The 15,568-nt window shown below is 39.8% G+C and overlaps 1 non-coding gene and 1 pseudogene across 1 annotated transcript; one reads left to right on the top strand and one right to left on the bottom strand.

Moving 5' to 3' along the window:
• Positions 1 to 5,185: 5,185 nt before the first annotated feature.
• On the bottom strand, positions 5,186 to 5,348 carry LOC147872169 (U1 spliceosomal RNA). Its single transcript, XR_015537985.1, has one exon. It is a non-coding gene; the product is annotated as a U1 spliceosomal RNA (small nuclear RNA).
• Positions 5,349 to 9,528: 4,180 nt separating this feature from the next.
• On the top strand, positions 9,529 to 9,676 carry LOC147872168 (U2 spliceosomal RNA; annotated as a pseudogene).
• Positions 9,677 to 15,568: the final 5,892 nt, after the last annotated feature.

Below are 15,568 nucleotides of genomic sequence, written 5' to 3'. Positions count from 1 at the left end.
ACAGCCTTACGCATTTGTCGGGTAACAATAAATCCTACTCCACATTCTCCTTGCCTATCGTCTTTCCCAGAATAATATATGGAGAATTTTGCCTTATTTATTACTCCCTTATTTTTCCATCTAATTTCTTGTATAGCGACAATTTCCATTCTATATTTTATAATTTCATCAGCTATACCATTCATCGCTCCTACTTGTAGCAGAGTGCGCACATTCCATGTTCCAATATGTAGTACCAAATTTTTATCCTTGTTCCTAGCTAATGTTCGTCTTCGTGAGGACAGTCCGGCTTCATTCATCAAATTATTCTCAACTTTATTCTTTTTTACGATGCAAGGTTGTTAGCCTTGCGACCAACCCCCAACCTGGAGGACCAGGGTACCTGTCTTAGTCTGACCTCTCCCCCTCGACCAATCTGGCTAGGGAGGCCCTACCAGTAGCAATGCTACCGCCAGCATAGCTCTTGGGGTCACTGAGGTACTCAAGCCCCACCACCTCGACAAGGTGCAGGCACCATTAAGTGGGGCTGGAAAACAATCTAGACACACAAAATTTTCGGGTTATTCTTATGGGTGATTTTAACACCCCTCGTTTTGACTGGAAGTGCGGTCTCCCTTTGGCTAGCTGCCATTATTATTCGAAACTCAAGGGAGATGCAATCTACACCTCCACGTGTCTTCTCGACCTCAGACAATGCATGGAAACTGTTGGCAGCAGTGGTCTCCTAGACCTTGTACATTACTAATTTCAGTGAGTTGGGTACTAGCTTTATTGATACTTTTATTGTAAAGCCGGATGTTTACCACCCACCTTTTGTTATTAATGTTCCATTGTCCCTGGAAACAGGTATAAGAAATTCCGAACTTTCCTACCGTAAATTTGCATCTGGGGATTACACCCTGTTGTATAGCATTCTATCGAGTTATGACTGGTCATATATGTACAGTATCACCGCTGTCGATGATGCTGTCGCTAGCCTGAACTCGGTTGTTTTAAATGCTATAGATACGGCTGTTCCCCGCGGGTTTACAAGAAAATCAAAATTCCCCCACTGGTTTTCGAGTGCCTTATGGTACTACATCTGGAAGAAAGATTTCTTTTACAGACGTTTTAAAAAGAATAACTCTGATTACTTTTATAGTAAATGTTCCTTCTATCGCAAGCTAGTAAAGGCTACAATCAAGTCTGACAGACATATTTGGTTGAAGTCAATTGACGACAATTTAAAGTCGCAACCCAAGCAATTTTGGAAATACGTGGCGTCTCGTAGAAAAAGAAATTCCACTTGTATTCAGCTTGAGGTTAACGGCACTCATTTGGCTGAACCCCATTTGGTTGCCGATGTATTTGCTAAGCATTTTCAGTCGGTCTATAGTACCTCCTATTTAGGCGTATCCCCTTCCCCTGTGGAGTCCTCTGACTTCTTGTCTTTAGCCCCTATCTCGGAATTGGACATTTGTAAAGCAATTCGTCGTCTGAGACCTTCCAAATCTGTCGGACTTGATGATATTCCTAGCTTTGTTATAAAGGGTTGTTCGGAGAGCTTTGTTCCTGTTCTCAAGCACATCTTTAATCTAAGTTTAGCACAGAATTATTTCCCTATTTTATGGAAACAGGCAGCAGTAGTTCCTGTTTTTAAAAAAGGTAACTCTGCCACTGTTAGTAACTACCGACCCATTTCTATACTTAATACTTTCTCCAAATTATTTGAACTTGTTATTTACGATCATATCTCACATTACATAAAGTCTAAATGAAATCCTTGTCAGCATAGTTTTACAAAATCTAAATCTACAGTTACTAATCTCGTAACCTATCTAGATTTTGTTAACCCAATAGTTGGCTCCCAGGGTCAAGCTGATGCTGTTTATTTTGATCTTAGCAGTGCATTTGATCTTGTTCCTCATACTCTTCTACTCAAGAAGCTCAGTGCTTTTGGGCTCTCTGATGGTTATGTAAACTGGTTTCGTAGTTACTTAACCAACAGACAATCCCAGGTTCGCGTTTCTGGAACTCTTTCGTCTCCTTTTGTGGTCCTCTCTGGTGTTCCACAGGGATCTGTTTTGGGTCCTCTACTTTTCAATTTGTTTATTGATGATATATGCCAAGTAATTAATCATTCTAAATGCCTTCTTTTTGCTGATGATATCAAAATTTTTCGTGCCATTAAATCTCCCAACAACTGCAATGAACTTCAAACTGACATTGACTCGGTACAAGGTTGGTGCACTGCTAACTTCATGAAACTCAATATTAGTAAAACTACAGTAATTTCCTTCTCCAGGAAAACCACTTCTTTGATCTTTGATTACAAACTTTTTCAGTCCTCCATAACACGTTCCGATACCATTAAAGACCTGGGAAAATTTATTGACTCCAAGCTCCGATTTCACAACCATGTTGACCACATATTTTCACATTGTATTAAGTTGCTGGGTCTTGTTCGCACATTAACCTTTTCGTTCTCTTCTCTCGATTGCCTGTATATGTTATATGTAACCTTAGTTAGATCCAAGCTTGAGTACGCCTCGGTCGTTTGAAATTCTATTACGACTATTGATGCCAACAAACTGGAACGTATCCAGCAGAAGTTTGCAGCCCTTTGCTACTATCGTTCCTCCCCCAAGTGCATTACAGCTACGCTGATGCGTTAAGAGTTTTTAAAACTCCAGACCCTGCGTAAGAGAAGGCATTCTAGTGATGCACTGTTCCTTGCACAGGTTAACCGCGGTTTTAAATGCTGTTCTTCCCTTCTGGAAGCTGTCGGTCTGCGCATTCCTGCTCGGAATCTGAGAGATTTTTCTGTGTTCAGTTTTAGCCCTTTGATCAAAAACAGTCCTTCTGCTAGATGCGCATCAGCTGCTAATGTTGTCTGCAGGGATTTGGACATATTCGAGACGAAAATTGTTACACTTCTTCACTTTTTATAATAGTATAATTTATTTAATTGATTCATGTTATTTTTACAAATATCCTAATATAGTTAGTAGTAATTTTTTGTGTTTTTTTGTATCAATTTATTTTATATATTGCTTGTTTTACCTTTTATGTTTTATTGTGTTTGTGAGTTTATCTCTGTGCTGTATCTGTAATTGGCCATCAGGCTGTTGATACAGCACACAAATAATAAAGAATTGAATTGAATATGTCTTTGTCATGCCCTCCTCTTTTGTTCTGCTTCACACCTCATCATGCTTTCTTCTAATAAAAAATACAGGAGTAATTTATAATTTTATGTGTTTGTGATATGTTCAGTAAAGTGAATTAAAGATGACAGCCTTACTTCCTCATCAGTCGATTTGTTGTCCTGATTTTCCTTTCTCCTGGAAGTGCTGAAAAGTTTTGAACAGAGATGAGACTAATGCTCATGTTTGTTTCTTATTAGTAAGAGTTAAAATGTTATGCAATTCTTGAGTTACCGTCAGGGTGAGAAATTGTTATACCAGAAGACTACACCATCCTTGTTAATTTGCATCTGTCAGTGCCTTGCTTGATGCTTCAGGAATGAAATTGCGGAGCGCGCGAGTAAATGATGAAATGAAGTCTGATAATGCAGTGAGTGTGAAGGTGGCTATCTTCTGGGTTGTAGAACCAATAGTTTTTTTTAGAAATTTACCGACTTAGTAGTTGCCAGATGTCTTGTGAGCTTGCACTCCATAGTACCTAGGCTGTACTAGATTTGGCACAGCCAGGAAAAGATTCAGAGCGGCTTGGAGCTGCGGTACTCATCTCTAAAACACTGACATGGATGGCCTGCTGTAATTATGTCTTTATCCCTACTATGAATACTACTATACTCTGTTGTATCCTCCTCGGTACACTTTACCTTCCAGTATTATTGCTACTCTTGAAGTTAAATCTTGGTACCATATGTACCTATAAGTGTGGAGGTAATGGAATTTCTTTCCACTTCCACGTTGATGTTTCTCTCTTAGCTGATCGCCCCATACTGACAGCTCACAAGATGTTGGCACCAAGTACCCATGAAATATTGGGAAACTTTTACCAGACTACATGGAGCTACAAACCAGAAGACAGCCATCTTCATATTTGTATCTGTCTGTATTAATTTATTGTATAAACCTAAGACATTGCATTTTAGAAACATTCAAAGAAATATGACATGGGAACAGTGAAGGATTCACTCTTAGGGGAATGATTATATTACAGAAATAAACTAAATGACTAATACACATAAGAAGAGTAATGTAATTGGAACTAGGCATGTGGTTTTTGATTGTGAAGCATGCCTGTCGTATGCAATGCATTTCCTCCCAAATGTAATACTCATACTGGTGTAAGAACAGGTATTTTCATGTGTGAGTTCCTACTTTAATATGTTCAGATCTGTGCATTATGGCTGAGACATTGTGATTCCATCTACTTCCACCCATAACTTTTACAAGTAAATTCTGTCAAAATGTTACTTATTGGTTTTTTAATTTGTGCCTTATGCGTATGCTGACATTTTAAACTAAGTAACTTACTAGATGGCTTAGGGAACACGAAGGTTCATCAGCGAATTAACCATAGCCCTCCACTGGTCCCTGTCCTGGGCCAACAAAATCCAATCACCTTCAACTCCTATGTCCCACATTATCCTTCCATCTACGTCTAGGTCTCCCCATCGGTCTCTTCCCTTCAAGCTTCCTGACTAATACCCAGTGCACACCTCTTGCCCCATCAATGGGCACTACATGTCCCGCAGATCTCATTCTTCTTGCCTTAATCACCCTGACAATATTGGGGGGGGGGGGGGAAATTACAATTTTTAAGCTCATCATTAGGGAGTAGGAAGACAATATTTTGAACTGAGAAGTAGCAAGCATTTCCAGAATTCTCCTAATTTCCTTGTGAATATTATTTTGATTTGTTTTTGTTGTTCTCAAATATTTTAACTTTGTCACATTTTCAAGGAATTTATTAGCCACCCTAATATGATTTTGCCACCTATCTGCTGATGAGGTACTAACATGAACTTAGTTTTTTTCGGGATTTATTTCTAGACCAACGTTTCTACTAGCAACTAGTAAAACTATTTATATCTTTACCCAATAAGTTATCTTAAGCACATGCTAATGGCTGTGTCCTCCATTCAACTGCAAACTTTCCTGATGCCGTATTACAAAGCACAGGTTGCATGAATCTTAGAAATAATAAATAAAACAACATGACAATAGAAAGTACCGGGACGGCGCGAACGCAGTCCCGACTACCAAAAATTACGCGCCCGAGTTACCCACATTTGGGGCAATCGCAGGGGTCAACCCAACCTAAGTGCAATGGAAGGGTCTCACCCTGGGGGAACCGCCTTCTGGATCACGGTAACCCCTACGCCAGGTAAGTATGCACTTATCGTGTTTTAGGCGCTATTTGAAACATCGCTACTACATTTGAGTCGCAGGACATCTTCTGAAATATCGTTCTAAAGATTAAATATAACCTATAATGAACCACATTTTATAAATTTCCAGTTGATATTATTTTTATCCACCGAAATAAAGCATAATGTTTGTTGAAAAAGCATAATATGATGACATTTCGTTAAATAAACGACTTGAAGCATATTGATAGAACTTACAAGAGAGAGAGATAGAATTCCTGAGAAGCACCAACATGGTGTACAGATGGTTAGGCGAAATATTTTTGAGAAAGGTGAAGAATAGAGAAGGACAGAAGCAACAAGCAGTTGGGCAGAAGGAAACAAAGTGAAAGCTGATGGCAGTGGAAGAAGCCATCATTTTATAGGTACGTGCATATGTCTCAAAAGCTCTGTATATAACATGTCAATAGGTTTGAAATGTGTGATTAATGATTTTCACTGCAATTATACTGATGCAATGTATGTTATTGAAGAAAATATGCCTACTGAAATGATCAGAAACTTTTTCATTATTTATAAGAACAGAGGACATCTGTTTGATCAGATGTAGTTTCCCTGTCTCCCTTCTTGCTGTGTTCCATTTTTATTTTATCAGATTTTGCTATTAGTTTACAATGTACAATGTAGAATTCTTTTATCATTGGACTACTGTTCCTGGTCCCTGTCTCTGTGCGTGTGTGTGCATGCAGGATATTATTCCTTGTGCAATCTAGTTACCCTTTGCTGAAAGACTCTCGGGTTACAAGCCGTGTCAGGTTGCTGAATGGTTAATAAACCATATCTTCTGCCAACGTTTCGAGAGGAATCTCTGCTGTCATCCTCAGGGCTGCTGTGTAACAAACCTGGTCCTTTGTAGCATGCTACAACTAAAATGTTGTATTAGGTAGTGTATGAAGTTTAATTGTGAATTTTATCACTGTTTTTCTTTTAGTAACTAGATTTTGTAAAATGTGGCATTGCTGAACTACAAATTCCTGTCTTATACAAGGAGCAGCAGTATCTCGTATAGCGTAGCTGCATCCTAAGATTAGGTTCTGTAACTGTAATGGTGCTACAGATATTCAGTGAGTGTTATCGTAGTGAATAAATAAGCACTGCTTTGTTGTATGCAATTGCAGTATTTTACAGGAATAGCAGATGTGAATGGGATAGACAGAAAAGTCCTTCCACTATGCAGAAGCACTAAACTTAGACCTGGGGAAAATATGAATAGATGTCATTTGTCCAGTTTGTGTTTTAGACCGAACTCTGTCATATATTCACTGAAAAATATTGAATCATGATACATAGAGAAAAATTTTTCCAGGTGTGTGTGATGCCTAGAAGCATAAGCTCCTTAGGTAATTTTTTGTAGAATATTCCATTCTTGCAGTCTAACCTGGAACCTCAAAGCTCAACCGGCTTTTTAAAATAAATCTCAGCTTTCTAAGGAGATAATTTTGTTATGTTTGTGAAATTAAGCAAGACATCATTGATGGCAAAGACTGAAAACCTGGATCCATAAACTTTAATTCTGCAGTTGGTTTGTTGTCAAAATCATAACTTGATACATGTACATATATTTTTCGTGTTTTCTCTCCTTTCTAAATGTATCCTTTAGGGAGCTGAGGTATAGGTTAAATGGTAGGTAGCAGTTTTGAGTGTTGTGTAGAATGTTTGAGCTCTGAAGAAGAACGCACATAAGAACAGTAGAAATTGTCCTGCTCTCTCCGAACCACCACATCAGCAAGTAGCACTCATGAATATAATCCCTTTAGCCATCCCATCAGTGGCTGGTCATATGAACTACATAAATAAGAATGGTTTTCCTGTGGGTAAACGATAATATTAGGAGTAATTTGTGTTGTCAGTGTATAGAAATTATTTGCATATTAATAATGATTTAATATTTAATACAAGTTTTGCAGCATAGTGGAGAACTGTTCTCTGAAAGTGGGATAGGAGTCAATTGTCATGAGACACTTAAAGAAGAGTGTGCAGGTGATTTACAGATACGCTGTATATTGTTCTTGAGTGTAGAACCTTTTGTGAGAAGACATTCAAAAATAGCTCTTACACAGTTTCAGTTACATATTTATGATGAAGTACATGTATTTTGTGGTTTATTCACTTTGATTCCAGAATTTCCTTTTGTATCTCGACTTCAGATGCTGTTGGTGAAAGCTGGAGGAGAGAATATTAGCATTACAAAGTCTCCTACTTTAGAAACCTATAGTGAGAACCGGAAAGAAAGTGCTGATGCTAGTTAAGAAATAAGGAATTACAGTTTCCACGTGTACATTTTCACTTGTAAAAATTAACTTCTGTAAGGAATAATACCATTGCACTGAAAAATTTGTTTAATTTTTGTAACTACACAGTGTCTCATCAAGCACAGCGAAGGGCCTGTCAGTAGATGGAAAAACATACTGTCTCCATGTTCAGGGCTGAAGGTGGAGATCATGATTTTGGACCATGTGATGTGCCATTATGAACCAGAAGACCAGCGACAATATCTCCACTGCCGTGGGAATCTCAGAGATTCTTTTTCCTTCTTACCTGCACAAATTATATTTGTGAGAGTTATAGGAAACCTAAGAGACTTTATTAAGGAGCACAAGATCTCATCAAACCAAATTAAACTGCAGGTCAGATATTGTGCTTCTGTGTAAAATAATGTGAACATGCAGGTGTAGATGAAAAGAATGTATATGAAGTATGGTGCTGTAGATTACTTGATGTAGGGGTGGAAACATGAGCCTGATGAGGGGCCAAGCAATATAAACTTTTTAGGTTATGTTCATGTGATCTTGTGTGTTTCAATTGTTGCCTTCAGTAGAAGACAGCATGGAACTTATTTACGCCCACGAGACTTGAATAAATTTTACAGAAGCTCTTTATTCTGATGCTTAACATCTATATAATTAATGTAAGTGTGTGTTGGGTGCTACTTGGTTACATGGAATTATTTAACACTGGCCACATCAGTGTGTGTCACCAATATATATGAGATTGCTCATACAGTAAGTCTTCATTTTAAGTGTGTTACTGTTTTTCTATTGCAACTGTAATTGCAAATTGTAGGTAACTTTTGTTGAAACTTTCTATGCCAGATTCCATCAAACTCCACATAACAGTTATGGTGCAGTGTATGAGGAGACACGGGGAAGCTGTTAGGCATATTGCTTTAACTGCGTTGGGATTGCGGGTAACAATTGGTTCTGTAAATGTGGTCCAACAGCATGCATGCATGTATGTAAGTAAGACATGTTGGAGCAGTAATTTAACAAATAGCAGATGGCAAACATACTACTGTTCTGTATGAATTGAGGTTTTCACAGCGGTGAATATGAAGATTTCTGTCTTCTGTGTAGTCTGGTCGATGTTTACCAGCATTTCAGAGGTCATACTGCCTCCATCATCAGGGTGTTGAATGTGCCACTTGGGTGGGTGGGGCTAGGTTTATAGGAGCCGGACCATGAATGGAGTAGCCTGCCCCCAGTAAATGATCGCCCTGATGACGGAGGCAGTATGACCTCTGAAACGTGGTTAACATCGACCAGACTACACAGCGTCCTGAACCACTGTAAGCCGCACTTCGCCGCCATCACAACGCGGTCCTTGGTCGGCTTGTCAAGGCGCTCAAGCCTTCGAGCGGGACCACGGTCCGCGTGAATCAGACCGTGCCAGGCTTCAACGACGGTCTTCGGTCCGACCTCTTTATTCTTAACGAGGCGGAGAAGACCGCCGCGATTATCGATGTGGCTACGCCGTTTGAAAATCGGTATGGCGCATTTGAAGCTGCACGGAATGGTAAGAGGGTCAAATATGAGCACATTGCGATCCACCTGCGTCAGCAGGGCTACGATGTGGTCGTAGATGCATTCCTCGTAGGGGCGCTGGGTGGATGGGACCCGGCGAATGAGCGGCTTATTAGCAAGTTGCGCCTTGGGCGCCGCTACTGCCATCTGATGCGGCGCCTAATGTGCACAGCCGCTATTCGCTGGAGTAGGGACATCTACGTCGAGCATGTAACAGGGGTCAGACAATACGCCGAAGGCCGAGTCGACCCTGACGGTGCGCACGATGTGGATGTGCACTTCTCTGTGTTTTGCCATGCTCCAACTATCAGTGCCAATGTAATGTGTGAAAATATGAGAGTCCTCAAAACTGTGTAGAGGGTTGAGAGGTGGTGATGTGCAGGACCAGAATATTAAACTGATTTTTGGAAAATGACGGAGTGCTAGGAACTTGCTCCACCTCTGTCACGGGTTGGCCCGGTATTGCAGTACCTCCGGGATCGGCCCACCTTAGACTATTCATTATTAGCTTTATGCTTATCTGTCATTATCGTTTATCAACGGTTTATGATAATTCTCCAGTTGCTGTTACTGTATTTTCCTGGAAATCGCTTTTTCGCTAATTCCAGGTGTGCAGTATGGTAATCAAATGAGCAAGTAATAGAGCCCTGTAACTCGTAATTAAACTCATTATCAGGATATCAATTATATATTACAACAGTTTTAACGTTTCGTGGTGTTCGTTTAACTATTTTCGGTCGCAGCGGTTACTTCTTCCGATAAGCGGCGGAAGTTCCGGTACAATCAAGTGCACGCGTAATTAAGCCCTGCAACTCGTAATTAACCGCTGTAAGTGATAGTGTGAGGTAGTTAATAACCAGAAAATATAACAGAGTAGTTTGTACGCTGGGTACACCAATAGCAAATAACAGAGAACGAAGCTTTGATGCCAGAACTAGTCAATGCCAAAGACGACAAACAACATTTCTGTGTTATTTGAAAATAGGTGAGATGCACTCGCTGAAGAATATGAAAAGGTAATTTATTGTTTCCGGGATAGACTACGGTTGCCAGTTCGATTTCAGATCACAGGCAGAAGACACATCGCAGTGCTAAGCAGGGTTAAGAAAGCAGCTGAAGGTAAGTTCTCGATTGTGACTGTACAGGGACATTGCTGCAACCGCCCTTCCGCAGACTGCTTTCTTCTCACTCTGGTTGCCACGGGATCAAGCCCAGTAGCGTGCCCGGTTTGCTTGCGGTTACAGCTTGATATAACTTCGGATAATGCGGAAGGATATAAGGAATAATAATTGGTGTAGGGTTTGTCGGCGAGCAAGATTGTCCGACTCTCAGGGATTATACGGGGACTATGATAGTTGGAGCGGCCGTGCGCCAAGGACGTGAAATCTGTGGGGATGATCAACTGCAGACCACACCGAAGTCACCTTGGAGACGTTTCACCTTTTATTTCCTTTCGAGAAACTGTAGTACAATACGTTATTCTGATTGTAGGGCAGCGCGATGATTCGGCTGTTGTATTTATAATTGTAAGAATCAAGCAGAAACTGTCTGCTTGCCTTGAAGAAACAAACTGTTGTAATTTGTACTTGAAATTTTGATGAATCGAGCAGAAACTGTCTGCTTGCCTTGAAGAACCGAACTTTCAGAGAGCGAGCACCAACGCAATCTCCTTTATATATTCCCGCAACATAACTGTTCTTGAATTTTGAATTGAATATGACAATCCGATTCGTCCCCCCAAAAAGTCACGTATGACGTCGGAAACGTGCCGAACAGCCACATTCAAATTCCATTGGTCCGAGCCGTAGTGAAGCAGCGGTCATCTGGCAATCGTCACTCCACACATACTAGGGCGCCTAAACCAACGGTCACTAAACCGAATGTCAGGGGAAGAGACTTTCACACGCCAGGATGGCGCCACTCTCTTTCCCAATGTGATACATTGGACAAAGCCAAAAATTAATAAAATCACTCAAATTTTAATGAAGTGAGGTGTACCAAGTATCATCTAATCACACCTCCTTCGTTCATATAAACCAGATTAATATGCCAAAGTCTGGTTTACCCCTCATCTCAAGTTTCAGCCCGTTCGGGAATTGAACCACGGACCCGGACAGGCACATTGCGAAGCGTAATAAAGCAATGATCATCGACGTCACAGTGCCATTGGAGAATAGATTATACGCCGTAAAAGAATTTAGACTGAGGAACATAGAGCAATATCAGGATCTAGCCAGGGCCCTGTGTGGGCGATTTCAAGAAGCTAAAACTGGCGCATTCGTTCTCGGTTCGTCGGGATCCTGGGACCCCGAGAACGATAAGGTTATGAAGACTATGTGCTCGCGTAAATATTTTAAATTATTTAAGAAACTGTGTGACAGCCTGTTCTGAGTTCAATTCCGGAAAGGCTACCTGAGATGGTCCGGTTTTATGCTATGCGGACTGGTGTCTGCTTTTGACAATAGGAACGGCAGTGGCGGATGTGTAATCCTTACCCCAAGCCAGAGGTGCGTTGGTGTACCTGGAACAGCAATGGTTAGAAAGGGAAGTAACGGGTGTTTTTATGGAGGTGCGTCACTCTAGGATCAACATGTAGCAAAGGATTTGGGCTTTCGGCAAGTTCCGGACCAGTCGTGTAGCTCGCGTTTTATTGAGATTTTAAAGGTTAGATGCTATAAGGTGGTTGTACTGTACCAAGTACCTCAGCAACTACAGACTTAGAACATTCTTGATCACTCACACCACGCAATTACACACACAAAAACAACGATCAGGTTGAAGTAATAAATACAATATCCTAATCAGCCTCTCTCGTGAACTTGTCAAGTCGCACCCATTCGGTTTTGCCTAACTTTGTCAGGAATTTCCTAAATAAGCCTGGCATCGGCTTATCGTGCATGAGCGCTTGTGGGACTGTACCCTGTGGAGTCTGATACCGAGCCGTTTAACCAATCTCCAATTTTACTCGGAAGCTCCGGCCACCTTTTGTGGTTTTGTTGGCAGTAGATGCGACAGAATTTACCGATCTCCTTCATACAACGCTCGCTGGGGTTCGCCAAGTCGGTCTTCCAAAGTGAGTCCCATTGTCACTCAATACGCACTTAGGTTTTATGCCCTGTCAGTTTATTAATGCGGGCCCTCGTGGTTTCTGAGCGCATAGGGTATAACTTTACTAATTTCGAAAACTCATCCAAAAGCACCAAAATTTATAGGACACCGCCCCTTCCTACTTTCAGCGGACCATACAAATCAGTAGCGCAGAGGTCACCGGGCAAGTGGCTCTGACACTCGGTCGCGTAGCTGCAGTTGGGGTGTTTGACCCTCTGACAGACATCACAGCGGGATATCAGCTTCCGGACCTTCCTTCCTAAACTTCGTGCATGAAAGGTGTTGGCAATTTTTCTGTTCCTAAATGCTCCAAACTCATATGCACGAATCTTTTCACTTGGGTGTCTAGTTCGGTTAGCAAGACCGGTCTCCAATAAGGGTAGTTCTCACTGTCTTTACTGTACAGCACGTTGTGTCGAATCAGGTACCTGCCTTGGGCCTCAGAGCCGGTCTGGACGCAGAGGCTAGAGGAAAAAACCTCCGCCCCCTAGGGGGTCCAACCTCGGCCGTCCAGCCCGTAGCTAGTCACTATACTGACTGAGCTATTATATATGAGTAAATGTGATATATATTATACATTTACTCATATATCCACTGAGGCTGTGCTGGCCTGAGAGTAACTGGCTGACGTGAATTGTCTGTACCCTGGGGTTCGTGTGGCGTTAGAGGTTCGCGAGCCTTCTCACTCAACATGGGTCGTGACTGAATGAATTATATAAACACAAATAAATTTTTCAATTTTAGAAAAATTATAGGGGTGCTGCAGCTCTTATGGATGGGCCTCCACTGGTATTCCTCCATGGTTTCCCCCTCTCTAGCAGTTAATAATTGCATCCATATAGATTATAAATAAAAGGGGGGGAGAGGCCACAGCCATGTCTTAGTCCTTTGTTAATTGATTTCCATTCAGATGGATTAGTGTCTGTTTTTACTGAAATTTTTTTGTTGCTGTATATGTTGTATAGCATGGATTATTTGATCAAGTATGTTATCAGCATCTAGAATGTCCAGAAGATGTTCCTGTTAGCATTGTCGTAAGCTTTTTCAAAGTCTATAAAAGCTAAATGGGTTTTGATATTAAATTCACTGTGTTTTTGTACTAGTATTTTTAAAGGGAAATAGCTATCACAACATAAGCATCCTTTCTGTACTTCTCCCAACTCTTCTTTGTAGTGTTAGTAAAGTTTGTTGTTATGATGTTGGCATATATCTTATAACCTGAGTTTAGTAAACTGATCCCTTTGTAATTTTCACATTTTTTAATATCTCCTTTCCTATGTAACGGCACTACTACAGCCTTTTTCCAGCTTTCTGGTGGGATTCCACCCTGCCAAATTAAGTTTGGAAAATAGAGAAATTTATATTGAAAGTCCTCTCCAGCATATTGAAAAGCTCCATCTGTATACCATCCTCGCCGGGTGATTTGTTATTTTTTTGAATGTTTAAGGACATTGATTAGTTCTCCAAATGATGTGAAATCTATCTTTGTTTGAGGATGCCTTAGTCAGTTCATCAAATTTTGATGAACATAAATTTTTGAAGTAATCAGGCCAGGTGTCTGTAAGTCTGGGGGTTTGGTTTTGTAACATCTCTTTCTAGTCGTACAGCAAAATTGTCCCACATTTCTCTGTGCCTTTTTCTGACTTCTCTTTTTGAAATTGCGTGTTTTTGTTTATATTTAATTTCATCTTCTAGACGGGGTGTTGACAGATTTTTTTAAATGCCAGTCTTTTTTCATTTATAACTTTTACGGTATGTTCATCCAATTTTTGAATACCTTTCTTTCTATGCCATTTATTTCTTAAGCTGATGCTTTCTGTAGCCGCTTGTTTTAGTATGTAGGTAGGGTTATACCATTCTTCATCAATAGCACAACTGATTTTTACTTGGAGCAATGTCAATACTCTGTTCTTGAAAAACCATCTTATGCTTGTTTCTCTCAAAAGGTTTATCTTGAATGTTTTATCTAAATTGGTGGTGTGTTGTTTTTGCTTGTACCATCTGGGAGGAGTTCTAAGAGGTGATGCTAGTAAATAGTAATCTGTTTCTATCTCCGGGTCTCGGTAAACTCTGACATCTAAAATAAAATCTGAGGTCTTCTGGTTACATATTATGTAGTCAATGATTGAACGTGAGCCTCTGGCTCAAGTATATTTATGTGCATCTTTGTGTTGGAAAAATGTGTTCATTATTTTCAAATCATAATACAGAGTGAAGTGTCTCAGTTTCACACCATTATTATTGGAAATTGTTTTGCCGAATGTGCCAATATTACCTCCAGATTTGTTGGTACCAATTCTAGAGTTGAAGTCTCCCATTAGTACTACCATGTCAGATTTGTTTATTTTATCAATTATTTTTGTAATAGCTTGTAGAATTGATCATTTTCCTCCTCTTTTCCTCCATCCAGGACATACTACCCAGGATGGTTAAGTACCCCCTAGAAATTTTGAGCCTAACTTTAATTATTCTTTTATTCCAAAAAGTGTAACTGTCAATAGTTCTTTGGAGCAATTTGTGAATCATTAGCATTACTCCAGCTCGAGGCCTCTCATTTCTTCCCACTCCATGATAAAACTGAAGATAGTTGTTTGTTTCTTTAGACCATCTGTATTTCGTTTTTGTTTCAGGAATAGCTGCAACTTTTATATTTTTCTTTGCAAGTCATCATCATCATCATGTAACTTTCATGCAGTTAGGCCATTTGTTGGCCTTTTCCGGCTTCACTTTTCCAAAAGCCTTCTTCCCTTTGGTACATAATTTCTTAAAATTTTGGGTAGCCTGCTTCTTACCATTTTGTTTTATTATTTTCTATTTTTTCTAATACTGGAACTATTTTCAACTCCTCTACAATTTATGTATTAGTTTTATAATCCATCCTATTGTAATCTGCTGTTTTTCTCATGTATTTCATTTCTGCTGCTCTGATTGTCCAATTTTCACTACCGTATAAAAGAGTAGGAAGAACTAGTTTGTTGTATAATTTTAATCTGGTTTTCTTTAAAGTTTTCTGTGGTTTAAACACATTGTTTATTATGCCTGTTATTTTCAAATAATTGTTTAATTTGTGACATATCTTTTTCTTCCTCATATGAAATCAAATTTCCTAAATAGTTGAAAGTATTCACTTGTTCTATTGTTTGGTTGTTGATTACTATTGTACTTAATGGATTCATACCTTTAAATGCCATTGATTTTTTGAATGAGCTTGAAGTTTTATGTTAAGGATTTTTGAATATATTTTATAGCATATATAGAATATATTTTGTCGTGCAGG

This window comes from Zootermopsis nevadensis, unplaced genomic scaffold, assembly GCF_977971745.1.
Source record: "Zootermopsis nevadensis isolate Lab colony 2312 unplaced genomic scaffold, Znev_1.0 Znev_ptg000030l, whole genome shotgun sequence".
NCBI lineage: Eukaryota > Metazoa > Arthropoda > Insecta > Blattodea > Termopsidae > Zootermopsis > Zootermopsis nevadensis.
Note: the sequence above shows the minus strand (reverse complement) of the source record. Positions and strands in the feature narration are given on the sequence as shown.